This window comes from Lonchura striata, chromosome 37 (genome assembly GCF_046129695.1).
Source record: "Lonchura striata isolate bLonStr1 chromosome 37, bLonStr1.mat, whole genome shotgun sequence".
NCBI classification, from domain to species: domain Eukaryota; kingdom Metazoa; phylum Chordata; class Aves; order Passeriformes; family Estrildidae; genus Lonchura; species Lonchura striata.
Window position 1 is genome coordinate 536,989 of NC_134639.1, and position 26,818 is coordinate 563,806.

At 52.2% G+C, this 26,818-nt stretch overlaps 1 long non-coding RNA gene across 1 annotated transcript in view; it reads left to right on the forward strand.

The window, feature by feature from the left end:
* Positions 1-26,764, forward strand: part of LOC144248009 (uncharacterized) — a 208,879-nt gene extending 182,115 nt beyond the window's left edge. The window contains exons 2-3 of the long non-coding RNA XR_013341419.1: positions 26,086-26,206; positions 26,574-26,764. This is a non-coding gene — a long non-coding RNA (uncharacterized LOC144248009). The remainder of the gene's footprint in view (positions 1-26,085; positions 26,207-26,573) is intronic.
* Positions 26,765-26,818: the final 54 nt, after the last annotated feature.

A 26,818-nucleotide genomic window follows, 5' to 3' on the forward strand; every position in this document is an offset into this window, starting at 1 on the left:
CAGCAGTCCAGGTTCCTGATGTCAGTTTGTATGGCTCCCTTGGGTCTATCATGGCAGCACAAGTTTGACGTGGGGACAACTTCGGTGTGGAGTCCATCTTTCGATATAAGGATTTTTTGCAGTGAGGTCCCTGCCCATGGCCAAGGGCCCCTGGGCACATCCTTCGGCCATTTTCCCTGGGAAAGAAAACTCAGCAGTCCAGGTTCCTGATGTCAGATTGTAGGGCTCCCTTGGGTGTATCAGGGCAGCACAAGTTTGAGGTGGGGACAACTTCGTTGTGGGGTCCATCCTTCGATATAAGGATTTTTTGCAGTCAGGGCCAGGGGCCCCCGGGCACATCCTTTGGCCATTTTCCCTGGGAAAGAAAACTCAGCAGTCCAGGTTCCTGATGTCAGTTTGTAGGGCTCCCTTGGGTGTATCAGGGCAGCACAAGTTTGAGGTGGGGACAACTTCGGTGTGGGGTCCATCCTTCGATATAAGGATTTTTTGCAGTGCTGGCCCTGCCCAGGGCCACGGGCCCCTGGGCACATCCTTTTTCCATTTTCCCTGGGAAAGAAAACTCAGCAGTCCAGGTTCCTGATGTCAGTTTGTAGGGCTCCCTTGGGTCTATCAGGGCAGCACAAGTTTGAGGTGGGGACAACTTCGGTGTGGAGTCCATCCTTCGATATAAGGATTTTTTTGCAGTCAGGGCCAGGGGCCCTGGGCACATCCTTTTTCCATTTTCCCTGGGAAAGAAAACTCAGCAGTCCAGGTTCCTGATGTCAGTTTGTATGGCTCCCTTGGGTCTATCATGGCAGCACAAGTTTGACGTGGGGACAACTTCGGTGTGGAATCCATCCTTCGATATAAGGATTTTTTGCAGTGAGGTCCCTGCCTAGGGCCAGTGGCCCCTGGGCACATCCTTTTTCCATTTTCCCTGGGAAAGAAAACTCAGCAGTCCAGGTTCCTGATGTCAGTTTGTAGGGCTGCCTTGGGTCTATCAGGGCAGCACAAGTTTGAGGTGGGGACAACTTCGGTGTGGAAACCATCCTTCGATATAACGATTTTTTGCAGTGAGGGCCAGGGGCCCCCGGGCACACCCTTTGGCCATTTTCCCTGGGAAAGAAAACTCAGCAGTCCAGGTTCCTGATGTCAGTTTGTAGGGCTCCCTTGGGTCTATCAGGGCAGCACAAGTTTGAGGTGGGGACAACTTCGGTGTGGAGTCCATCCTTCGATATAAGGATTTTTTTGCAGTCAGGGCCAGGGGCCCCTGGGCAGATCCTTTTGCCATTTTCCCTGGGAAAGAAAACTCAGCAGTCCAGGTTCCTGATGTGAGTTTGTATGGCTCCCTTGGGTCTATCATGGCAGCACAAGTTTGACGTGGGGACAACTTCGGTGTGGAGTCCATCTTTCGATATAAGGATTTTTTGCAGTGAGGTCCCTGCCCATGGCCAAGGGCCCCTGGGCACATCCTTTTTCCATTTTCCCTGGGAAAGAAAACTCAGCAGTCCAGGTTCCTGATGTCAGATTGTAGGGCTCTCTTGGGTCTATCAGGGCAGCACAAATTTGAGGTGGGGACAACTTCGGTGTGGGGTCCATCCTTCGATATAAGGATTTTTTGCAGTCAGGGCCAGGGGCCCAGGGCCAGGGGCGCCCGGGCTCATCCTTTGGCCATTTTCCCTGGGAAAGAAAACTCAGCAGTCCAGGTTCCTGATGTCAGTTTGTAGGGCTCCCTTGGGTCTATCAGGGCAGCACAAGTTTGAGGTGGGGACAACTTCGGTGTGGGGTCCATCCTTCGATATAAGGATTTTTTGCAGTCAGGGCCAGGGGACCCCGGGCACATCCTTTGGCCATTTTCCCTGGGAAAGAAAACTCAGCAGTCCAGGTTCCTGATGTCAGTTTGTAGGGCTCCCTTGGGTCTATCAGGGCAGCACAAGTTTGAGGTGGGGACAACTTCGGTGTGGAATCCATCTTTCGATATAAGGATTCTTTGCAGTGAGGTCCCTGCCCAGGGCCAGGGGCCCCTGGGCACATCCTTTTTCCATTTTCCCTGGGAAAGAAAACTCAGCAGTCCAGGTTCCTGATGTCAGTTTGTAGGGCTCCCTTGGGTGTATCAGGGCAGCACAAGTTTGAGGTGGGGACAACTTCGGTGTGGGGTGCATCCTTCGATATAAGGATTTTTTGCAGTCAGGGCCCTGCCCAGGGCCAGGGGCCCCTGGGCACATCCTTTTTCCATTTTCCCTGGGAAAGAAAACTCAGCAGTCCAGGTTCCTGATGTCAGTTTGTAGGGCTCCCTTGGGTGTATCAGGGCAGCACAAGTTTGAGGTGGGGACAACTTCGGTGTGGGGTCCATCCTTCGATATAAGGATTTTTTGCAGTCAGGGCCAGGGGCCCCCGGGCACATCCTTTGTCCATTTTCCCTGGGAAAGAAAACTCAGCAGTCCAGGTTCCTGATGTCAGTTTGTAGGGCTCCCTTGGGTCTATCAGGGCAGCACAAGTTTGAGGTGGGGACAACTTCGGTGTGGGGTCCATCCTTCGATATAAGGATTTTTTGCAGTGCTGGCCCTGCCCATGGCCAGGGGCCCCTGGGCACATCCTTTTGCCATTTTCCCTGGGAAAGAAAACTCAGCAGTCCAGGTTCCTGATGTCAGTTTGTAGGGCTCCCTTGGGTCTATCAGGGCAGCACAAGTTTGAGGTGGGGACAACTTCGGTGTGGAGTCCATCCTTCGATATAAGGATTTTTTGCAGTCAGGGCCAGGGGCCCCTGGGCACATCCTTTTGCCATTTTCCCTGGGAAAGAAAACTCAGCAGTCCAGGTTCCTGATGTCAGTTTGTAGGGCTCCCTTGGGTCTATCAGGGCAGCACAAGTTTGAGGTGGGGACAACTTCGGTGTGGAGTCCATCCTTCGATATAAGGATTTTTTTGCAGTCAGGGCCAGGGGCCCCTGGGCACATCCTTTTTCCATTTTCCCTGGGAAAGAAAACTCAGCAGTCCAGGTTCCTGATGTCAGATTGTAGGGCTCTCTTGGGTCTATCAGGGCAGCACAAATTTGAGGTGGGGACAACTTCGGTGTGGGGTCCATCCTTCGATATAAGGATTTTTTGCAGTCAGGGCCAGGGGCCCAGGGCCAGGGGCGCCCGGGCTCATCCTTTGGCCATTTTCCCTGGGAAAGAAAACTCAGCAGTCCAGGTTCCTGATGTCAGTTTGTAGGGCTCCCTTGGGTCTATCAGGGCAGCACAAGTTTGAGGTGGGGACAACTTCGGTGTGGGGTCCATCCTTCGATATAAGGATTTTTTGCAGTCAGGGCCAGGGGACCCCGGGCACATCCTTTGGCCATTTTCCCTGGGAAAGAAAACTCAGCAGTCCAGGTTCCTGATGTCAGTTTGTAGGGCTCCCTTGGGTCTATCAGGGCAGCACAAGTTTGAGGTGGGGACAACTTCGGTGTGGAATCCATCTTTCGATATAAGGATTCTTTGCAGTGAGGTCCCTGCCCAGGGCCAGGGGCCCCTGGGCACATCCTTTTTCCATTTTCCCTGGGAAAGAAAACTCAGCAGTCCAGGTTCCTGATGTCAGTTTGTAGGGCTCCCTTGGGTGTATCAGGGCAGCACAAGTTTGAGGTGGGGACAACTTCGGTGTGGGGTGCATCCTTCGATATAAGGATTTTTTGCAGTGAGGGCCAGGGGCCCCCGGGCACACCCTTTGGCCATTTTCCCTGGGAAAGAAAACTCAGCAGTCCAGGTTCCTGATGTCAGTTTGTAGGGCTCCCTTGGGTCTATCAGGGCAGCACAAGTTTGAGGTGGGGACAACTTCGTTGTGGGGTGCATCCTTCGATATAAGGATTTTTTGCAGTCAGGGCCCTGCCCAGGGCCAGGGGCCCCTGGGCACATCCTTTTTCCATTTTTTCTGGGAAAGAAAACTCAGCAGTCCAGGTTCCTGATGTCAGTTTGTAGGGCTCCCTTGGGTCTATCAGGGCAGCACAAGTTTGAGGTGGGGACAACTTCGGTGTGGGGTCCATCCTTCGATATAAGGATTTTTTGCAGTCAGGGCCAGGGGCCCCCGGGCACATCCTTTGTCCATTTTCCCTGGGAAAGAAAACTCAGCAGTCCAGGTTCCTGATGTCAGTTTGTAGGGCTCCCTTGGGTCTATCAGGGCAGCACAAGTTTGAGGTGGGGACAACTTCGGTGTGGGGTCCATCCTTCGATATAAGGATTTTTTGCAGTGCTGGCCCTGCCCATGGCCAGGGGCCCCTGGGCACATCCTTTTGCCATTTTCCCTGGGAAAGAAAACTCAGCAGTCCAGGTTCCTGATGTCAGTTTGTAGGGCTCCCTTGGGTCTATCAGGGCAGCACAAGTTTGAGGTGGGGACAACTTCGGTGTGGAGTCCATCCTTCGATATAAGGATTTTTTGCAGTCAGGGCCAGGGGCCCCTGGGCACATCCTTTTGCCATTTTCCCTGGGAAAGAAAACTCAGCAGTCCAGGTTCCTGATGTCAGTTTGTAGGGCTCCCTTGGGTCTATCAGGGCAGCACAAGTTTGAGGTGGGGACAACTTCGGTGTGGAGTCCATCCTTCGATATAAGGATTTTTTTGCAGTCAGGGCCAGGGGCCCCTGGGCACATCCTTTTTCCATTTTCCCTGGGAAAGAAAACTCAGCAGTCCAGGTTCCTGATGTCAGTTTGTATGGCTCCCTTGGGTCTATCATGGCAGCACAAGTTTGACGTGGGGACAACTTCGGTGTGGAGTCCATCTTTCGATATAAGGATTTTTTGCAGTGAGGTCCCTGCCCATGGCCAAGGGCCCCTGGGCACATCCTTCGGCCATTTTCCCTGGGAAAGAAAACTCAGCAGTCCAGGTTCCTGATGTCAGATTGTAGGGCTCCCTTGGGTGTATCAGGGCAGCACAAGTTTGAGGTGGGGACAACTTCGTTGTGGGGTCCATCCTTCGATATAAGGATTTTTTGCAGTCAGGGCCAGGGGCCCCCGGGCACATCCTTTGGCCATTTTCCCTGGGAAAGAAAACTCAGCAGTCCAGGTTCCTGATGTCAGTTTGTAGGGCTCCCTTGGGTGTATCAGGGCAGCACAAGTTTGAGGTGGGGACAACTTCGGTGTGGGGTCCATCCTTCGATATAAGGATTTTTTGCAGTGCTGGCCCTGCCCAGGGCCACGGGCCCCTGGGCACATCCTTTTTCCATTTTCCCTGGGAAAGAAAACTCAGCAGTCCAGGTTCCTGATGTCAGTTTGTAGGGCTCCCTTGGGTCTATCAGGGCAGCACAAGTTTGAGGTGGGGACAACTTCGGTGTGGAGTCCATCCTTCGATATAAGGATTTTTTTGCAGTCAGGGCCAGGGGCCCTGGGCACATCCTTTTTCCATTTTCCCTGGGAAAGAAAACTCAGCAGTCCAGGTTCCTGATGTCAGTTTGTATGGCTCCCTTGGGTCTATCATGGCAGCACAAGTTTGACGTGGGGACAACTTCGGTGTGGAATCCATCCTTCGATATAAGGATTTTTTGCAGTGAGGTCCCTGCCTAGGGCCAGGGGCCCCTGGGCACATCCTTTTTCCATTTTCCCTGGGAAAGAAAACTCAGCAGTCCAGGTTCCTGATGTCAGTTTGTAGGGCTGCCTTGGGTCTATCAGGGCAGCACAAGTTTGAGGTGGGGACAACTTCGGTGTGGGGTCCATCCTTCGCTATAACGATTTTTTGCAGTCAGGGCCAGGGGCCCCTGGGCACAACCTTTTTCCATTTTCCCTGGGAAAGAAAACTCAGCAGTCCAGGTTCCTGATGTCAGTTTGTAGGGCTCCCTTGGGTGTATCAGGGCAGCACAAGTTTGAGGTGGGGACAACTTCGGTGTGGAGTCCATCCTTCGATATAAGGATTTTTTGCAGTCAGGGCCAGGGGCCCCTTGGCACACCCTTTTTCCATTTTCCCTGGGAAAGAAAACTCAGCAGTCCAGGTTCCTGATGTCAGTTTGTAGGGCTCCCTTGGGTCTATCAGGGCAGCACAAGTTTGAGGTGGGGACAACTTCGGTGTGGGGTCCATCCTTCGATATAAGGATTTTTTGCAGTCAGGGCCAGGGGCCCAGGGCCAGGGGCGCCCGGGCTCATCCTTTGGCCATTTTCCCTGGGAAAGAAAACTCAGCAGTCCAGGTTCCTGATGTCAGTTTGTAGGGCTCCCTTGGGTCTATCAGGGCAGCACAAGTTTGAGGTGGGGACAACTTCGGTGTGGAAACCATCCTTCGATATAAGGATTCTTTGCAGTGAGGTCCCTGCCCAGGGCCAGGGGCCCCTGGGCACATCCTTTTTCCATTTTCCCTGGGAAAGAAAACTCAGCAGTCCAGGTTCCTGATGTCAGTTTGTAGGGCTGCCTTGGGTCTATCAGGGCAGCACAATTTTGAGGTGGGGACAACTTCGGTGTGGGGTGCATCCTTCGATATAAGGATTTTTTGCAGTGAGGGCCAGGGGCCCCCGGGCACACCCTTTGGCCATTTTCCCTGGGAAAGAAAACTCAGCAGTCCAGGTTCCTGATGTCAGTTTGTAGGGCTCCCTTGGGTCTATCAGGGCAGCACAAGTTTGAGGTGGGGACAACTTCGGTGTGGAGTCCATCCTTCGATATAAGGATTTTTTTGCAGTCAGGGCCAGGGGCCCCTGGGCAGATCCTTTTGCCATTTTCCCTGGGAAAGAAAACTCAGCAGTCCAGGTTCCTGATGTGAGTTTGTATGGCTCCCTTGGGTCTATCATGGCAGCACAAGTTTGACGTGGGGACAACTTCGGTGTGGAGTCCATCTTTCGATATAAGGATTTTTTGCAGTGAGGTCCCTGCCCATGGCCAAGGGCCCCTGGGCACATCCTTTTTCCATTTTCCCTGGGAAAGAAAACTCAGCAGTCCAGGTTCCTGATGTCAGTTTGTAGGGCTCCCTTGGGTGTATCAGGGCAGCACAAGTTTGAGGTGGGGACAACTTCGGTGTGGGGTCCATCCTTCGATATAAGGATTTTTTGCAGTCAGGGCCAGGGGCCCCCGGGCACATCCTTTGGCCATTTTCCCTGGGAAAGAAAACTCAGCAGTCCAGGTTCCTGATGTCAGTTTGTAGGGCTCCCTTGGGTGTATCAGGGCAGCACAAGTTTGAGGTGGGGACAACTTCGGTGTGGGGTCCATCCTTCGATATAAGGATTTTTTTGCAGTCAGGGCCAGGGGCCCCTGGGCACATCCTTTTTCCATTTTCCCTGGGAAAGAAAACTCAGCAGTCCAGGTTCCTGATGTCAGTTTGTAGGGCTCCCTTGGGTCTATCAGGGCAGCACAAGTTTGAGGTGGGGACAACTTCGGTGTGGAGTCCATCCTTCGATATAAGGATTTTTTTGCAGTCAGGGCCAGGGGCCCCTGGGCACATCCTTTTCCATTTTCCCTGGGAAAGAAAACTCAGCAGTCCAGGTTCCTGATGTCAGTTTGTAGGGCTCCCTTGGGTCTATCAGGGCAGCACAAGTTTGAGGTGGGGACAACTTCGGTGTGGAGTCCATCCTTCGATATAAGGATTTTTTTGCAGTCAGGGCCAGGGGCCCCTGGGCACATCCTTTTTCCATTTTCCCTGGGAAAGAAAACTCAGCAGTCCAGGTTCCTGATGTCAGTTTGTAGGGCTCCCTTGGTTCTATCATGGCAGCACAAGTTTGAGGTGGGGACAACTTCGGTGTGGGGTCCATCCTTCGATATAAGGATTCTTTGCAGTCAGGGCCAGGGTCCCCTGGGCAGATCCTTTTTCCATTTTCCCTGGGAAACGAAACTCAGCAGTCCAGGTTCCTGATGTCAGATTGTAGGGCTCTCTTGGGTCTATCAGGGCAGCACAAATTTGAGGTGGGGACAACTTCGGTGTGGGGTCCATCCTTCGATATAAGGATTTTTTGCAGTCAGGGCCAGGGGCCCAGGGCCAGGGGCGCCCGGGCTCATCCTTTGGCCATTTTCCCTGGGAAAGAAAACTCAGCAGTCCAGGTTCCTGATGTCAGTTTGTAGGGCTCCCTTGGGTCTATCAGGGCAGCACAAGTTTGAGGTGGGGACAACTTCGGTGTGGAATCCATCCTTCGATATAAGGATTCTTTGCAGTGAGGTCCCTGCCCAGGGCCAGGGGCCCCTGGGCACATCCTTTTTCCATTTTCCCTGGGAAAGAAAACTCAGCAGTCCAGGTTCCTGATGTCAGTTTGTAGGGCTCCCTTGGGTCTATCAGGGCAGCACAAGTTTGAGGTGGGGACAACTTCGGTGTGGGGTCCATCCTTCGATATAAGGATTTTTTGCAGTCAGGGCCAGGGGACCCCGGGCACATCCTTTGGCCATTTTCCCTGGGAAAGAAAACTCAGCAGTCCAGGTTCCTGATGTCAGTTTGTAGGGCTCCCTTGGGTCTATCAGGGCAGCACAAGTTTGAGGTGGGGACAACTTCGGTGTGGAATCCATCTTTCGATATAAGGATTCTTTGCAGTGAGGTCCCTGCCCAGGGCCAGGGGCCCCTGGGCACATCCTTTTTCCATTTTCCCTGGGAAAGAAAACTCAGCAGTCCAGGTTCCTGATGTCAGTTTGTAGGGCTCCCTTGGGTGTATCAGGGCAGCACAAGTTTGAGGTGGGGACAACTTCGGTGTGGGGTGCATCCTTCGATATAAGGATTTTTTGCAGTGAGGGCCAGGGGCCCCCGGGCACACCCTTTGGCCATTTTCCCTGGGAAAGAAAACTCAGCAGTCCAGGTTCCTGATGTCAGTTTGTAGGGCTCCCTTGGGTCTATCAGGGCAGCACAAGTTTGAGGTGGGGACAACTTCGTTGTGGGGTCCATCCTTCGATATAAGGATTTTTTGCAGTCAGGGCCCTGCCCAGGGCCAGGGGCCCCTGGGCACATCCTTTTTCCATTTTCCCTGGGAAAGAAAACTCAGCAGTCCAGGTTCCTGATGTCAGTTTGTAGGGCTCCCTTGGGTCTATCAGGGCAGCACAAGTTTGAGGTGGGGACAACTTCGGTGTGGGGTCCATCCTTCGATATAAGGATTTTTTGCAGTCAGGGCCAGGGGCCCCCGGGCACATCCTTTGTCCATTTTCCCTGGGAAAGAAAACTCAGCAGTCCAGGTTCCTGATGTCAGTTTGTAGGGCTCCCTTGGGTCTATCAGGGCAGCACAAGTTTGAGGTGGGGACAACTTCGGTGTGGGGTCCATCCTTCGATATAAGGATTTTTTGCAGTGCTGGCCCTGCCCATGGCCAGGGGCCCCTGGGCACATCCTTTTGCCATTTTCCCTGGGAAAGAAAACTCAGCAGTCCAGGTTCCTGATGTCAGTTTGTAGGGCTCCCTTGGGTCTATCAGGGCAGCACAAGTTTGAGGTGGGGACAACTTCGGTGTGGAGTCCATCCTTCGATATAAGGATTTTTTGCAGTCAGGGCCAGGGGCCCCTGGGCACATCCTTTTGCCATTTTCCCTGGGAAAGAAAACTCAGCAGTCCAGGTTCCTGATGTCAGTTTGTAGGGCTCCCTTGGGTCTATCAGGGCAGCACAAGTTTGAGGTGGGGACAACTTCGGTGTGGAGTCCATCCTTCGATATAAGGATTTTTTTGCAGTCAGGGCCAGGGGCCCCTGGGCACATCCTTTTTCCATTTTCCCTGGGAAAGAAAACTCAGTAGTCCAGGTTCCTGATGTCAGATTGTAGGGCTCTCTTGGGTCTATCAGGGCAGCACAAATTTGAGGTGGGGACAACTTCGGTGTGGGGTCCATCCTTCGATATAAGGATTTTTTGCAGTCAGGGCCAGGGGCCCAGGGCCAGGGGCGCCCGGGCTCATCCTTTGGCCATTTTCCCTGGGAAAGAAAACTCAGCAGTCCAGGTTCCTGATGTCAGTTTGTAGGGCTCCCTTGGGTCTATCAGGGCAGCACAAGTTTGAGGTGGGGACAACTTCGGTGTGGGGTCCATCCTTCGATATAAGGATTTTTTGCAGTCAGGGCCAGGGGACCCCGGGCACATCCTTTGGCCATTTTCCCTGGGAAAGAAAACTCAGCAGTCCAGGTTCCTGATGTCAGTTTGTAGGGCTCCCTTGGGTCTATCAGGGCAGCACAAGTTTGAGGTGGGGACAACTTCGGTGTGGGGTCCATCCTTCGATATAAGGATTCTTTGCAGTGAGGTCCCTGCCCAGGGCCAGGGGCCCCTGGGCACATCCTTTTTCCATTTTCCCTGGGAAAGAAAACTCAGCAGTCCAGGTTCCTGATGTCAGTTTGTAGGGCTCCCTTGGGTGTATCAGGGCAGCACAAGTTTGAGGTGGGGACAACTTCGGTGTGGGGTGCATCCTTCGATATAAGGATTTTTTGCAGTGAGGGCCAGGGGCCCCCGGGCACACCCTTTGGCCATTTTCCCTGGGAAAGAAAACTCAGCAGTCCAGGTTCCTGATGTCAGTTTGTAGGGCTCCCTTGGGTCTATCAGGGCAGCACAAGTTTGAGGTGGGGACAACTTCGTTGTGGGGTCCATCCTTCGATATAAGGATTTTTTGCAGTCAGGGCCCTGCCCAGGGCCAGGGGCCCCTGGGCACATCCTTTTTCCATTTTCCCTGGGAAAGAAAACTCAGCAGTCCAGGTTCCTGATGTCAGTTTGTAGGGCTCCCTTGGGTCTATCAGGGCAGCACAAGTTTGAGGTGGGGACAACTTCGGTGTGGGGTCCATCCTTCGATATAAGGATTTTTTGCAGTCAGGGCCAGGGGCCCCCGGGCACATCCTTTGTCCATTTTCCCTGGGAAAGAAAACTCAGCAGTCCAGGTTCCTGATGTCAGTTTGTAGGGCTCCCTTGGGTCTATCAGGGCAGCACAAGTTTGAGGTGGGGACAACTTCGGTGTGGGGTCCATCCTTCGATATAAGGATTTTTTGCAGTGCTGGCCCTGCCCATGGCCAGGGGCCCCTGGGCACATCCTTTTGCCATTTTCCCTGGGAAAGAAAACTCAGCAGTCCAGGTTCCTGATGTCAGTTTGTAGGGCTCCCTTGGGTCTATCAGGGCAGCACAAGTTTGAGGTGGGGACAACTTCGGTGTGGAGTCCATCCTTCGATATAAGGATTTTTTGCAGTCAGGGCCAGGGGCCCCTGGGCACATCCTTTTGCCATTTTCCCTGGGAAAGAAAACTCAGCAGTCCAGGTTCCTGATGTCAGTTTGTAGGGCTCCCTTGGGTCTATCAGGGCAGCACAAGTTTGAGGTGGGGACAACTTCGGTGTGGAGTCCATCCTTCGATATAAGGATTTTTTTGCAGTCAGGGCCAGGGGCCCCTGGGCACATCCTTTTTCCATTTTCCCTGGGAAAGAAAACTCAGCAGTCCAGGTTCCTGATGTCAGTTTGTAGGGCTCCCTTGGGTCTATCATGGCAGCACAAGTTTGACGTGGGGACAACTTCGGTGTGGAGTCCATCTTTCGATATAAGGATTTTTTGCAGTGAGGTCCCTGCCCATGGCCAAGGGCCCCTGGGCACATCCTTCGGCCATTTTCCCTGGGAAAGAAAACTCAGCAGTCCAGGTTCCTGATGTCAGATTGTAGGGCTCCCTTGGGTGTATCAGGGCAGCACAAGTTTGAGGTGGGGACAACTTCGTTGTGGGGTCCATCCTTCGATATAAGGATTTTTTGCAGTCAGGGCCAGGGGCCCCCGGGCACATCCTTTGGCCATTTTCCCTGGGAAAGAAAACTCAGCAGTCCAGGTTCCTGATGTCAGTTTGTAGGGCTCCCTTGGGTGTATCAGGGCAGCACAAGTTTGAGGTGGGGACAACTTCGGTGTGGGGTCCATCCTTCGATATAAGGATTCTTTGCAGTCAGGGCCAGGGGACCCCGGGCACATCCTTTGGCCATTTTCCCTGGGAAAGAAAACTCAGCAGTCCAGGTTCCTGATGTCAGTTTGTAGGGCTCCCTTGGGTCTATCAGGGCAGCACAAGTTTGAGGTGGGGACAACTTCGGTGTGGAGTCCATCCTTCGATACAAGGATTTTTTTGCAGTCAGGGCCAGGGGCCCCTGGGCACATCCTTTTTCCATTTTCCCTGGGAAAGAAAACTCAGCAGTCCAGGTTCCTGATGTGAGTTTGTATGGCTCCTGGCAGCACAAGTTTGACGTGGGGACAACTTCGGTGTGGAATCCATCCTTCGATATAAGGATTTTTTGCAGTGAGGTCCCTGCCTAGGGCCAGGGGCCCCTGGGCACATCCTTTTTCCATTTTCCCTGGGAAAGAAAACTCAGCAGTCCAGGTTCCTGATGTCAGTTTGTAGGGCTGCCTTGGGTCTATCAGGGCAGCACAAGTTTGAGGTGGGGACAACTTCGGTGTGGGGTCCATCCTTCGATATAAGGATTTTTTGCAGTCAGGGCCAGGGGCCCCTGGGCACAACCTTTTTCCATTTTCCCTGGGAAAGGAAACTCAGCAGTCCAGGTTCCTGATGTCAGTTTGTAGGGCTCCCTTGGGTCTATCATGGCAGCACAAGTTTGAGGTGGGGACAACTTCGGTGTGGAGTCCATCCTTCGATATAAGGATTTTTTGCAGTCAGGGCCAGGGGCCCATTGGCACACACTTTTTCCATTTTCCCTGGGAAAGAAAACTCAGCAGTCCAGGTTCCTGATGTCAGTTTGTAGGGCTCCCTTGGGTCTATCAGGGCAGCACAAGTTTGAGGTGGGGACAACTTCGTTGTGGGGTCCATCCTTCGATATAAGGATTTTTTGCAGTCAGGGCCAGGGGACCCCGGGCACATCCTTTGGCCATTTTCCCTGGGAAAGAAAACTCAGCAGTCCAGGTTCCTGATGTCAGTTTGTAGGGCTCCCTTGGGTCTATCAGGGCAGCACAAGTTCGAGGTGGGGACAACTTCGGTGTGGAGTCCATCCTTCGATATAAGGATTTTTTTGCAGTCAGGGCCAGGGGCCCCTGGGCACATCCTTTTCCATTTTCCCTGGGAAAGAAAACTCAGCAGTCCAGGTTCCTGATGTCAGTTTGTAGGGCTGCCTTGGTTCTATCATGGCAGCACAAGTTTGAGGTGGGGACAACTTCGGTGTGGGGTCCATCCTTCGATATAAGGATTCTTTGCAGTCAGGGCCAGGGTCCCCTGGGCACATCCTTTTTCCATTTTCCCTGGGAAAGAAAACTCAGCAGTCCAGGTTCCTGATGTCAGATTGTAGGGCTCTCTTGGGTCTATCAGGGCAGCAAAAATTTGAGGTGGGGACAACTTCGGTGTGGGGTCCATCCTTCGATATAAGGATTTTTTGCAGTCAGGGCCAGGGGCCCAGGGCCAGGGGCGCCCGGGCTCATCCTTTGGCCATTTTCCCTGGGAAAGAAAACTCAGCAGTCCAGGTTCCTGATGTCAGTTTGTAGGGCTCCCTTGGGTCTATCAGGGCAGCACAAGTTTGAGGTGGGGACAACTTCGGTGTGGAAACCATCCTTCGATATAAGGATTCTTTGCAGTGAGGTCCCTGCCCAGGGCCAGGGGCCCCTGGGCACATCCTTTTTCCATTTTCCCTGGGAAAGAAAACTCAGCAGTCCAGGTTCCTGATGTCAGTTTGTAGGGCTGCCTTGGGTCTATCAGGGCAGCACAATTTTGAGGTGGGGACAACTTCGGTGTGGGGTGCATCCTTCGATATAAGGATTTTTTGCAGTGAGGGCCAGGGGCCCCCGGGCACACCCTTTGGCCATTTTCCCTGGGAAAGAAAACTCAGCAGTCCAGGTTCCTGATGTCAGTTTGTAGGGCTCCCTTGGGTCTATCAGGGCAGCACAAGTTTGAGGTGGGGACAACTTCGGTGTGGAGTCCATCCTTCGATATAAGGATTTTTTTGCAGTCAGGGCCAGGGGCCCCTGGGCAGATCCTTTTGCCATTTTCCCTGGGAAAGAAAACTCAGCAGTCCAGGTTCCTGATGTGAGTTTGTATGGCTCCCTTGGGTCTATCATGGCAGCACAAGTTTGACGTGGGGACAACTTCGGTGTGGAGTCCATCTTTCGATATAAGGATTTTTTGCAGTGAGGTCCCTGCCCATGGCCAAGGGCCCCTGGGCACATCCTTTTTCCATTTTCCCTGGGAAAGAAAACTCAGCAGTCCAGGTTCCTGATGTCAGTTTGTAGGGCTCCCTTGGGTGTATCAGGGCAGCACAAGTTTGAGGTGGGGACAACTTCGGTGTGGGGTCCATCCTTCGATATAAGGATTTTTTGCAGTCAGGGCCAGGGGCCCCCGGGCACATCCTTTGGCCATTTTCCCTGGGAAAGAAAACTCAGCAGTCCAGGTTCCTGATGTCAGTTTGTAGGGCTCCCTTGGGTGTATCAGGGCAGCACAAGTTTGAGGTGGGGACAACTTCGGTGTGGGGTCCATCCTTCGATATAAGGATTTTTTTGCAGTCAGGGCCAGGGGCCCCTGGGCACATCCTTTTTCCATTTTCCCTGGGAAAGAAAACTCAGCAGTCCAGGTTCCTGATGTCAGTTTGTAGGGCTCCCTTGGGTCTATCAGGGCAGCACAAGTTTGAGGTGGGGACAACTTCGGTGTGGAGTCCATCCTTCGATATAAGGATTTTTTTGCAGTCAGGGCCAGGGGCCCCTGGGCACATCCTTTTCCATTTTCCCTGGGAAAGAAAACTCAGCAGTCCAGGTTCCTGATGTCAGTTTGTAGGGCTCCCTTGGGTCTATCAGGGCAGCACAAGTTTGAGGTGGGGACAACTTCGGTGTGGAGTCCATCCTTCGATATAAGGATTTTTTTGCAGTCAGGGCCAGGGGCCCCTGGGCACATCCTTTTTCCATTTTCCCTGGGAAAGAAAACTCAGCAGTCCAGGTTCCTGATGTCAGTTTGTAGGGCTCCCTTGGGTCTATCAGGGCAGCACAAGTTTGAGGTGGGGACAACTTCGGTGTGGAGTCCATCCTTCGATATAAGGATTTTTTTGCAGTCAGGGCCAGGGGCCCCTGGGCACATCCTTTTTCCATTTTCCCTGGGAAAGAAAACTCAGCAGTCCAGGTTCCTGATGTCAGTTTGTATGGCTCCCTTGGGTCTATCATGGCAGCACAAGTTTGACGTGGGGACAACTTCGGTGTGGAGTCCATCTTTCGATATAAGGATTTTTTGCAGTGAGGTCCCTGCCCATGGCCAAGGGCCCCTGGGCACATCCTTCGGCCATTTTCCCTGGGAAAGAAAACTCAGCAGTCCAGGTTCCTGATGTCAGATTGTAGGGCTCCCTTGGGTGTATCAGGGCAGCACAAGTTTGAGGTGGGGACAACTTCGTTGTGGGGTCCATCCTTCGATATAAGGATTTTTTGCAGTCAGGGCCAGGGGCCCCCGGGCACATCCTTTGGCCATTTTCCCTGGGAAAGAAAACTCAGCAGTCCAGGTTCCTGATGTCAGTTTGTAGGGCTCCCTTGGGTGTATCAGGGCAGCACAAGTTTGAGGTGGGGACAACTTCGGTGTGGGGTCCATCCTTCGATATAAGGATTCTTTGCAGTCAGGGCCAGGGGACCCCGGGCACATCCTTTGGCCATTTTCCCTGGGAAAGAAAACTCAGCAGTCCAGGTTCCTGATGTCAGTTTGTAGGGCTCCCTTGGGTCTATCAGGGCAGCACAAGTTTGAGGTGGGGACAACTTCGGTGTGGAGTCCATCCTTCGATATAAGGATTTTTTTGCAGTCAGGGCCAGGGGCCCCTGGGCACATCCTTTTCCATTTTCCCTGGGAAAGAAAACTCAGCAGTCCAGGTTCCTGATGTCAGTTTGTAGGGCTCCCTTGGGTCTATCAGGGCAGCACAAGTTTGAGGTGGGGACAACTTCGGTGTGGAGTCCATCCTTCGATACAAGGATTTTTTTGCAGTCAGGGCCAGGGGCCCCTGGGCACATCCTTTTTCCATTTTCCCTGGGAAAGAAAACTCAGCAGTCCAGGTTCCTGATGTGAGTTTGTATGGCTCCTGGCAGCACAAGTTTGACGTGGGGACAACTTCGGTGTGGAATCCATCCTTCGATATAAGGATTTTTTGCAGTGAGGTCCCTGCCTAGGGCCAGGGGCCCCTGGGCACATCCTTTTTCCATTTTCCCTGGGAAAGAAAACTCAGCAGTCCAGGTTCCTGATGTCAGTTTGTAGGGCTGCCTTGGGTCTATCAGGGCAGCACAAGTTTGAGGTGGGGACAACTTCGGTGTGGGGTCCATCCTTCGATATAAGGATTTTTTGCAGTCAGGGCCAGGGGCCCCTGGGCACAACCTTTTTCCATTTTCCCTGGGAAAGGAAACTCAGCAGTCCAGGTTCCTGATGTCAGTTTGTAGGGCTCCCTTGGGTGTATCAGGGCAGCACAAGTTTGAGGTGGGGACAACTTCGGTGTGGAGTCCATCCTTCGATATAAGGATTTTTTGCAGTCAGGGCCAGGGGCCCATTGGCACACACTTTTTCCATTTTCCCTGGGAAAGAAAACTCAGCAGTCCAGGTTCCTGATGTCAGTTTGTAGGGCTCCCTTGGGTCTATCAGGGCAGCACAAGTTTGAGGTGGGGACAACTTCGGTGTGGGGTCCATCCTTCGATATAAGGATTTTTTGCAGTCAGGGCCAGGGGACCCCGGGCACATCCTTTGGCCATTTTCCCTGGGAAAGAAAACTCAGCAGTCCAGGTTCCTGATGTCAGTTTGTAGGGCTCCCTTGGGTCTATCAGGGCAGCACAAGTTCGAGGTGGGGACAACTTCGGTGTGGAGTCCATCCTTCGATATAAGGATTTTTTTGCAGTCAGGGCCAGGGGCCCCTGGGCACATCCTTTTCCATTTTCCCTGGGAAAGAAAACTCAGCAGTCCAGGTTCCTGATGTCAGTTTGTAGGGCTGCCTTGGTTCTATCATGGCAGCACAAGTTTGAGGTGGGGACAACTTCGGTGTGGGGTCCATCCTTCGATATAAGGATTCTTTGCAGTCAGGGCCAGGGTCCCCTGGGCACATCCTTTTTCCATTTTCCCTGGGAAAGAAAACTCAGCAGTCCAGGTTCCTGATGTCAGATTGTAGGGCTCTCTTGGGTCTATCAGGGCAGCAAAAATTTGAGGTGGGGACAACTTCGGTGTGGGGTCCATCCTTCGATATAAGGATTTTTTGCAGTCAGGGCCAGGGGCCCAGGGCCAGGGGCGCCCGGGCTCATCCTTTGGCCATTTTCCCTGGGAAAGAAAACTCAGCAGTCCAGGTTCCTGATGTCAGTTTGTAGGGCTCCCTTGGGTCTATCAGGGCAGCACAAGTTTGAGGTGGGGACAACTTCGGTGTGGAAACCATCCTTCGATATAAGGATTCTTTGCAGTGAGGTCCCTGCCCAGGGCCAGGGGCCCCTGGGCACATCCTTTTTCCATTTTCCCTGGGAAAGAAAACTCAGCAGTCCAGGTTCCTGATGTCAGTTTGTAGGGCTGCCTTGGGTCTATCAGGGCAGCACAATTTTGAGGTGGGGACAACTTCGGTGTGGGGTGCATCCTTCGATATAAGGATTTTTTGCAGTGAGGGCCAGGGGCCCCCGGGCACACCCTTTGGCCATTTTCCCTGGGAAAGAAAACTCAGCAGTCCAGGTTCCTGATGTCAGTTTGTAGGGCTCCCTTGGGTCTATCAGGGCAGCACAAGTTTGAGGTGGGGACAACTTCGGTGTGGAGTCCATCCTTCGATATAAGGATTTTTTTGCAGTCAGGGCCAGGGGCCCCTGGGCAGATCCTTTTGCCATTTTCCCTGGGAAAGAAAACTCAGCAGTCCAGGTTCCTGATGTGAGTTTGTATGGCTCCCTTGGGTCTATCATGGCAGCACAAGTTTGACGTGGGGACAACTTCGGTGTGGAGTCCATCTTTCGATATAAGGATTTTTTGCAGTGAGGTCCCTGCCCATGGCCAAGGGCCCCTGGGCACATCCTTTTTCCATTTTCCCTAGGAAAGAAAACTCAGCAGTCCAGGTTCCTGATGTCAGTTTGTAGGGCTCCCTTGGGTGTATCAGGGCAGCACAAGTTTGAGGTGGGGACAACTTCGGTGTGGGGTCCATCCTTCGATATAAGGATTTTTTGCAGTCAGGGCCAGGGGCCCCCGGGCACATCCTTTGGCCATTTTCCCTGGGAAAGAAAACTCAGCAGTCCAGGTTCCTGATGTCAGTTTGTAGGGCTCCCTTGGGTGTATCAGGGCAGCACAAGTTTGAGGTGGGGACAACTTCGGTGTGGGGTCCATCCTTCGATATAAGGATTTTTTTGCAGTCAGGGCCAGGGGCCCCTGGGCACATCCTTTTTCCATTTTCCCTGGGAAAGAAAACTCAGCAGTCCAGGTTCCTGATGTCAGTTTGTAGGGCTCCCTTGGGTCTATCAGGGCAGCACAAGTTTGAGGTGGGGACAACTTCGGTGTGGAGTCCATCCTTCGATATAAGGATTTTTTTGCAGTCAGGGCCAGGGGCCCCTGGGCACATCCTTTTCCATTTTCCCTGGGAAAGAAAACTCAGCAGTCCAGGTTCCTGATGTCAGTTTGTAGGGCTCCCTTGGGTCTATCAGGGCAGCACAAGTTTGAGGTGGGGACAACTTCGGTGTGGAGTCCATCCTTCGATATAAGGATTTTTTTGCAGTCAGGGCCAGGGGCCCCTGGGCACATCCTTTTTCCATTTTCCCTGGGAAAGAAAACTCAGCAGTCCAGGTTCCTGATGTCAGTTTGTAGGGCTCCCTTGGTTCTATCATGGCAGCACAAGTTTGAGGTGGGGACAACTTCGGTGTGGGGTCCATCCTTCGATATAAGGATTCTTTGCAGTCAGGGCCAGGGTCCCCTGGGCACATCCTTTTTCCATTTTCCCTGGGAAACGAAACTCAGCAGTCCAGGTTCCTGATGTCAGATTGTAGGGCTCTCTTGGGTCTATCAGGGCAGCACAAATTTGAGGTGGGGACAACTTCGGTGTGGGGTCCATCCTTCGATATAAGGATTTTTTGCAGTCAGGGCCAGGGGCCCAGGGCCAGGGGCGCCCGGGCTCATCCTTTGGCCATTTTCCCTGGGAAAGAAAACTCAGCAGTCCAGGTTCCTGATGTCAGTTTGTAGGGCTCCCTTGGGTCTATCAGGGCAGCACAAGTTTGAGGTGGGGACAACTTCGGTGTGGAATCCATCTTTCGATATAAGGATTCTTTGCAGTGAGGTCCCTGCCCAGGGCCAGGGGCCCCTGGGCACATCCTTTTTCCATTTTCCCTGGGAAAGAAAACTCAGCAGTCCAGGTTCCTGATGTCAGTTTGTAGGGCTGCCTTGGGTCTATCAGGGCAGCACAATTTTGAGGTGGGGACAACTTCGGTGTGGGGTGCATCCTTCGATATAAGGATTTTTTGCAGTGAGGGCCAGGGGCCCCCGGGCACATCCTTTTTCCATTTTCCCTGGGAAAGAAAACTCAGCAGTCCAGGTTCCTGATGTCAGTTTGTAGGGCTGCCTTGGGTCTATCAGGGCAGCACAAGTTTGAGGTGGGGACAACTTCGGTGTGGGGTGCATCCTTCGATATAAGGATTTTTTGCAGTGAGGGCCAGGGGCCCCCGGGCACACCCTTTGGCCATTTTCCCTGGGAAAGAAAACTCAGCAGTCCAGGTTCCTGATGTCAGTTTGTAGGGCTCCCTTGGGTCTATCAGGGCAGCACAAGTTTGAGGTGGGGACAACTTCGGTGTGGAGTCCATCCTTCGATACAAGGATTTTTTTGCAGTCAGGGCCAGGGGCCCCTGGGCACATCCTTTTGCCATTTTCCCTGGGAAAGAAAACTCAGCAGTCCAGGTTCCTGATGTCAGTTTGTAGGGCTCCCTTGGGTCTATCATGGCAGCACAAGTTTGAGGTGGGGACAACTTCGGTGTGGAGTCCATCCTTCGATATAAGGATTTTTTTGCAGTCAGGGCCAGGGGCCCTGGGCACATCCTTTTTCCATTTTCCCTGGGAAAGAAAACTCAGCAGTCCAGGTTCCTGATGTGAGTTTGTATGGCTCCCTTGGGTCTATCATGGCAGCACAAGTTTGACGTGGGGACAACTTCGGTGTGGAATCCATCCTTCGATATAAGGATTTTTTGCAGTGCGGTCCCTGCCTAGGGCCAGGGGCCCCTGGGCACATCCTTTTTCCATTTTCCCTGGGAAAGAAAACTCAGCAGTCCAGGTTCCTGATGTGAGTTTGTAGGGCTGCCTTGGGTCTATCAGGGCAGCACAAGTTTGAGGTGGGGACAACTTCGGTGTGGGGTCCATCCTTCGATATAAGGATTTTTTGCAGTCAGGGCCAGGGGCCCCTGGGCACAACCTTTTTCCATTTTCCCTGGGAAAGGAAACTCAGCAGTCCAGGTTCCTGATGTCAGTTTGTAGGGCTCCCTTGGGTGTATCAGGGCAGCACAAGTTTGAGGTGGGGACAACTTCGGTGTGGAGTCCATCCTTCGATATAAGGATTTTTTGCAGTCAGGGCCAGGGGCCCCTTGGCACACCCTTTTTCCATTTTCCCTGGGAAAGAAAACTCAGCAGTCCAGGTTCCTGATGTCAGTTTGTAGGGCTCCCTTGGGTGTATCAGGGCAGCACAAGTTTGAGGTGGGGACAACTTCGGTGTGGGGTCCATCCTTCGATATAAGGATTTTTTGCAGTCAGGGCCAGGGGACCCCGGGCACATCCTTTGTCCATTTTCCCTGGGAAAGAAAACTCAGCAGTCCAGGTTCCTGATGTCAGTTTGTAGGGCTCCCTTGGGTCTATCAGGGCAGCACAAGTTTGAGGTGGGGGCAGATGAAGTCTCGGAGATATCCTTTGATGTTCTTATGAGTTGCAGTCTGGCGCCCACCCGGGGTCAGGGGACGTGTGCGCTAATTCCAGCCTTTTCCCTGGGATAGGAAACACAGCAATCCAGGTTCCTGATGTCAGTTTCTAGGGAACCATTGGGACTGTCAGGGCAGCGCAAGTTTCAGGTGGGGACAGCTTTGTTCTGGGATGCATCCTTCGATGTTTGTAGTTTTTGCATTCAGGCGGTAGCTCAGGGCCAGGGGCCCCTGGGCACATACTTTGGCCATTTTCCCTGGGAAAGAAAACTCACCAGTCCAGGATCCTGATGTCAGTTTGTAGGTTTCCCTTGGCATTGTACAGGCAGCACAAATTTGAGGTTGGGACAGCTTCGTTCTGGGAGATATTCTTTGATGTTCCTATTTGTTGCAGTCAGCCTCCCACCCGGGGTCAGGGGGTCCTGTGGTCTAATTCCAGCCTTTATGCCTGGGAAAGAAAGCTCACCAGTCCAGGTTCTTGATCTCAGTTCGTAGGGATCCCTTGGGTCTATCAGGGCAACACAAGTTTGAGGTGGGGACAGCTTTGTTCTGGGATGCATCCTTGGATGTTTGGAGTTTTTGGAGTGAGGCGCCAGCTCAGGTCCTGGGGCCCCTGGGCATATTTTCCAGCCTTTTCCCTGGAAAGAAAACTCACCAGTCCAGGTTCCTGATGTCAGTTTGTAGGGCTCCCTTGGGACTCTCAGGGCAGCGCAAGTTTGAGGTGGGGGCAGATGAAGTCTCGGACATATCCTTTGACGTTCTTATTTTTGCAGTCAGGCACCCACCCTGTGTCAGGGGACCTGTGCGCAAATTCCAGCTTTTTTCACTGAGTAAAGAAAACTCACCAGTTCAGGTTGTTGATGTCAGTTTGTAGTGCTCTGTTGGGACCCTCAGGGCAGAGCAAGTTTGAGGTGGGGGCAGATGAAGTCTCGGAGATATCCTTTGATGTTCTTATGAGTTGCAGTCAGGCGCCTGCCCAAGGCCAGGGGGACCTTTGCTCTAATTCTAGCCATTTTCCCTGGGAAAGAAAACTCACCAGTCCAAGTTCCTGATGTCAGTTTGTAGGGCTTGCTTGGGACTCTCAGGGCAGCACAAGTTACATGTTGGGGCAGATGAAGTCTCGGAGATATCCTTTGATGTTTGTACATGTGGCCGTCAGGGCCCAGCCCAGGACCACAGGGTCATGTGCGCAAATTCCAGACTTTTTCCCTGGGAAAGAAAACTCAGCAGTCCAGGTTCCTGATGTCAGTTTGTAGGCCTCCCTTGGGACTCTCAGGGCAGCACAAGTTTGAGGTGGGGACAGCTTTGTTCTGGGATGCATCCTTGGATGTTTGGAGTTTTTGGAGTGAGGCAACAGCTCAGGGCCAGGGGCCCCTGGCACATTTTCCAGTGTTTTCCCTGGAAAGAAAACTCACCAGTCCAGGTTCCTGATGTCAGTTTGTAGGGCTCCCTTGGGTCTATCAGGGCAGCACAAGTTTGTGGTGGGGACAGCTTCGTTCTGGGAGCTATTCTTTGATGTTCCTATTTGTTGCAGTCAGCCTCCCACCCGGGGTCAGGGGGTCGTGAGTGCTAATTCCAGCCTTTTCCCTGGGAAAGAAATCACACCAGTCCAGGTTCCTGATGTCAGTTTTTAATGCTCCCTTGGGTCTATCAGGGCAGCACCAGTTTGATGTGGGGGCAGCTGGGGTCTGGGAGATATTCTTCAGTGTTCGTATTTGATGCAGTCAGCTGCCCGCCCAGGGCCAGGGGGACCTGTGCGCTAATTCCAGCCTTTTTGCTGGGAAAAGAAAGCTTACCAGTCCAGGTTCCTGATGTCAGTTTGTAGGGCTCCTATGGGACTCTCAGGACAGGGCAAGTTTGAGGTGGGGACAGCTTCGTTCTGGGATACATCCTTTGATGATTTTAATTTTTGAAGTCATGTGCCAGCTCAGGCCCAGGGATCCCTGAGCACATACTCCAGCCCTTTTCCCTGGGAAAGAAAACTCACCAGTCCAGGTTCCTGATGTCATTTTGTAGGGCTCCCTTGGGTCTCTTAGGGCAGCACAAGTTAGAGGTTGGGGCAGATGGTGTCTGGGTGATATCCTTCAATGCTCATATTTTTTGCAGTCTGGGGCCTGCCCAAAGCCTTGGGGTCCTGTGCTGTAATTCCAGCTCTTTTCCCTGGGAAAGAAAACACACCAGTTCAGGTTCTTGATGTCAGTTTGTAGGGCTCCATTGGGACTATCAGGGCAGTACAAGTTTGAGGTGGGGGCAGCTGGGGTCTGGGAGATATTCTTCAGTGTTCGCATTTGATGCGGTCAGCTGCTCACCCAGGGCCAGGGGGACCTGTGCTCTAATTCCAGCTTTTTTGCCGGGGAAAGAAAACTCACCAGTCCAGGTTCCTGATGTCAGTTTGTAGGGCTCCCTTGGGACTGTGAGGGCAGCACAAATTTGAGGTTGGGGCAGATGGTGTCTGGGTGATATCCTTTGATGTTCTTGTTTGTTGCATTCAGGCGCCTGCCGAAGGCCAGGGGGTCCTGTGCTCTAATTCCAGCTCTTTTACCTGGGAAAGAAAACTCACCAGTCCAGGTTCTTGATGTCATATTTTAGGGTTCCCATCGGACTATCAGGGCAGCGCAAGTTTGAGGTGGGGACAGCTTTTGTCAGGGATACATCTTTCAATGTTTGGATTTTTTGAAGTCAGGTGCCAGCTCATGGGCAGGGACCTCTGGGCACATACTCTGGCCCTTTACCCTGGGAAAGAAAACTCAAAGTCCAGTTTCTTGATGTCGGTTTGTAGTGCTCCCATGGGACTATCAGGGCAGTGCAAGCTTGAGGTGGGGACAGCTTTGTTCTGGGATACATCCTTCGATGATTGGAGTTTTTGAAGTCAGGTTCCTGCTGAGGGCCAGGAGCCCCTGGGCACATACTCCTGCCCTTTTCCCTGGGAAAGAAAACTCACCAGTCCTGGTTTCTGATGTCAGTTTTTAGGGCTCCATTGGGAGTATCAGGGCAGTACAAGTTTGAGGTGGGGGCAGATGGGGTCTGGGAGATATTCTTCGATGGTCATATTTGTTGCAGTCAGCTGCCCACCCAGGGCCAGGGGGTCCTGTGTGCTAATTCCAGACTTTTAGCCTGGGAAAGAAAACTCACCAGTCCAGGTTCCTGATGTCAGTTTGCGAGTTGTACTTGGGATGTTTAAGGTAACCCCTGATTAACATCAGGGCAGCTTGGGTCCACAACACATCCTTCTGCATTCAGATTTTCAGTGGGCGGCCCTTCTTTCATGGCCCCTGGGTCTTGGACTCTGTCACTGGCCGTATTCGCTGTGAAACATGGCTCACCCTCTACACTTCCTGGTTTCAATTTCAAGGAGGTGCTTGTCTCTTCCAGGGCAGGCAGAATTCTTGGTGGGAGCAGTTTTGCTCCAGGATAAATCCTGTGCCATTCAGAACGAAATGATGTAGAATGTCACTTGCAGCCACAGACCTCGTGATCCAACCTCTGCCCTTTTTCCCTATAAAACCAACCTCACCCTCTCTGTGTGTTGATGTCTCTTCACTGGAGGTGTGCTGCTCTCCAAGGGCAGCGAGATTTCCTGGTGTTGGCAGCTGTGGTCTGTGAGAAATCATTCACTGTTTGCAATTTTGGTAGCACAATTCCTGTTTGGCCAGGGGAAAGATTGTTAATTATCTTGGCAATGAAGATCTGGCACCCCATTGTTTAAGGGTCTGGCAGAGGGCTGTGTAGGGGAGGGAACACCCCACAGGACCTTTCTTCACCTCATCCCCCACTCTTAGGTGTAGCAGCTCCCCATGTGAGCAGCTGCTTTTAGTGCAGCTACCTGCACACACCTGCACAGGGAGCTGCTAATCCAGAGGGGCTAACAGGGGTATCCCAAGCGTCCCTCCAGGAGCTACAGTCGGAACATCCAGCTGGGACCGGGGAGCAGCCGGACCCACCCGGGCACGGAGCATCCCTTTGAGAAAATGCAGAGGGCAGAGCCCTCTTGCCAAGGGGCAGCACCTGAGCAGGCCGGGCAGCATGTGGGGTTCCATAGGAGAGCTTTCACCTTTCCCCTTTTATTGTGTCAGTCCCTCCCTAGAACCCCAAGACCTTCCACAGCACTTCCAGAATAAAGAGGGGTTATGGAGAGACAAGTGGTTTAAAGTATGGGAAAAAACTTCCTTTTCCATTATTTCTTGCTTTCAAATAATGAGGAAATGCACTTCCCCTGCAATTTTAATGGTCTCATTTGAAAGAGTCCCTGCCTTTTCTATGCTGTTAGGGGTGGTAATTGACAGGGAATCCCCATATTCCATTATTTTCCAGTTTAAATAGAGGGGGAAAACCTTGACAATGTTGTTTATGGGTTTGAATTAAGAGTAACCCTTTTTGTTGTCCTAAGGCTTAAATTGAGGGGGAAGCCGAGCTATCTCTCTTTCTTAAGGGTTTGGATTGAGAGGAAAATCCCTCAATCCCTCAACTGGAGAGATTTAAATTGAGGAAAGCCTCTCTTTTCCCAATATTCGAGGGGATTAAGTTAAAGGGCGGAAGCCATTTATTTGCCATGGTATCCATTTCAGTAGAGGCAACTTACCCATTTCTTCATTTTAAGGGATTAATTTGAAAGAGGCTCTTCTAAGATGCTTTTTCAGCATTTAAAACTACTTTTCAGGGCACTTCTTTCTGTGCCCTAGGATTAAGTACCTCAGAGAAAGGCAAGCCTAGCACGTACTTAACCTTTATGCTGCCCAGGAGCCTATTGTTTTTCTTATTTTTATTTATAATATAGTTAGTCCTAATTAGTAGCCCTAAGGAGACTTAAACTGTTCATATAATTAGTACTTTTCTCCACCCTTAGTCTCAGGTTGAGTACTACTTAGTAGTCACTGAGGAATAATTATATAAGTTAACAGCAAATCACCCAACTTATCTAGATATGCTGCCTAAAAACAAAGTTTTATTTCTTACCAGTTTTTTTGCCCTTTTGCTCCAAGCAGTTGTAGAAAAAAGAAAGAGCTGTCATTTCCCTGAAGAGTTTTCTTCTATATCCAGCCCTTTATTCTCCTTGAATTCAAGCCAGAGGAGCCAAACAGCCACAGCTCCTCAGATGGCTTTTATACTCTGTGGGGTTTGCCCCCTCCCTTTTCCCAGGTGCCACGGGAACGAGAGGCGGGCCCAATCAGGGGTATATTAACCCCAGCCTTTCCCAAGGGGCTTCATTCCCTCAGTGGGATCAGCTGGGGTAAGAGCTCTCCTCTCATTCAGGTGAAGAGGCTCCTTTAGCTTAGCTTGTTCTCTGCAGCTGCTTTTGGGCTTCTAATGCAACAGAGACTTTGAAGATACTGCAAAGAAAACAACGTTGAACACAGGGAGTATTTAAATTCACAGTTTGGGGTTGAGTATTCAGGGCTGGTAAGGTGCTTTTGTAATTTCTGATTTTTTTCTTCTTTTTTTAGGAGGAGGGCAACTTCCAGTAATTGCAGTTTGTGTCGAGTGCAACATTTTTCCAGCAGATTCATCACGACGCAGAAGGCATCCGCACTGTGTCAAAGATGATGTGTGAGACGGCGGCTTCAGGTGAGTTGAGGATTGTGACTAGGAGAGGGAGAGTAAGCAGGGTACCGAGTTAGGAGTTATCCCGGCGGGGGTTTGCAGGCAGTAGGGTGAGAAACGGTGTGTATCTGCAAGGCTTTTCACAAGCATAGCAGAGGCATCCACGTGTCATATGGCACACAAGCTCATCCACCGAACTCACACAAATGCCATGTAGCTTTGCCTCTCTAACCCCCGTGCCACTCATCATAACAGCCATACCTTAGACTGAGGATGAGGCCGGAGACTTGAACACCCAGGCACACTCAGGAGAGGATAAGTAACTGACTTGCTGAGATTCGGCCCACATAGCACGAAACACAACCATTGATTTTCCCATTCTTTATTTTAGGAGACTAAGAGGCTAACAGGCTATCTCCTCTGAGCCAGACTCATTTCAGGTCCAACGTGGATTCACATCACCAGTCATCCAAAAGATAAGTCAGGGCCAGGGCCTGGAGATGGGAGCAGTGTCTTCCTTCTGCACCCGATGGGGATTTTCATCCCCTGATACGTGCAAGATAAGTGCAGGGCTACAACCCACAGAGGGAATGGAAGAGAGGTGCCAGGTGGGACTCCCCAGGAGGGGTTTTTGAG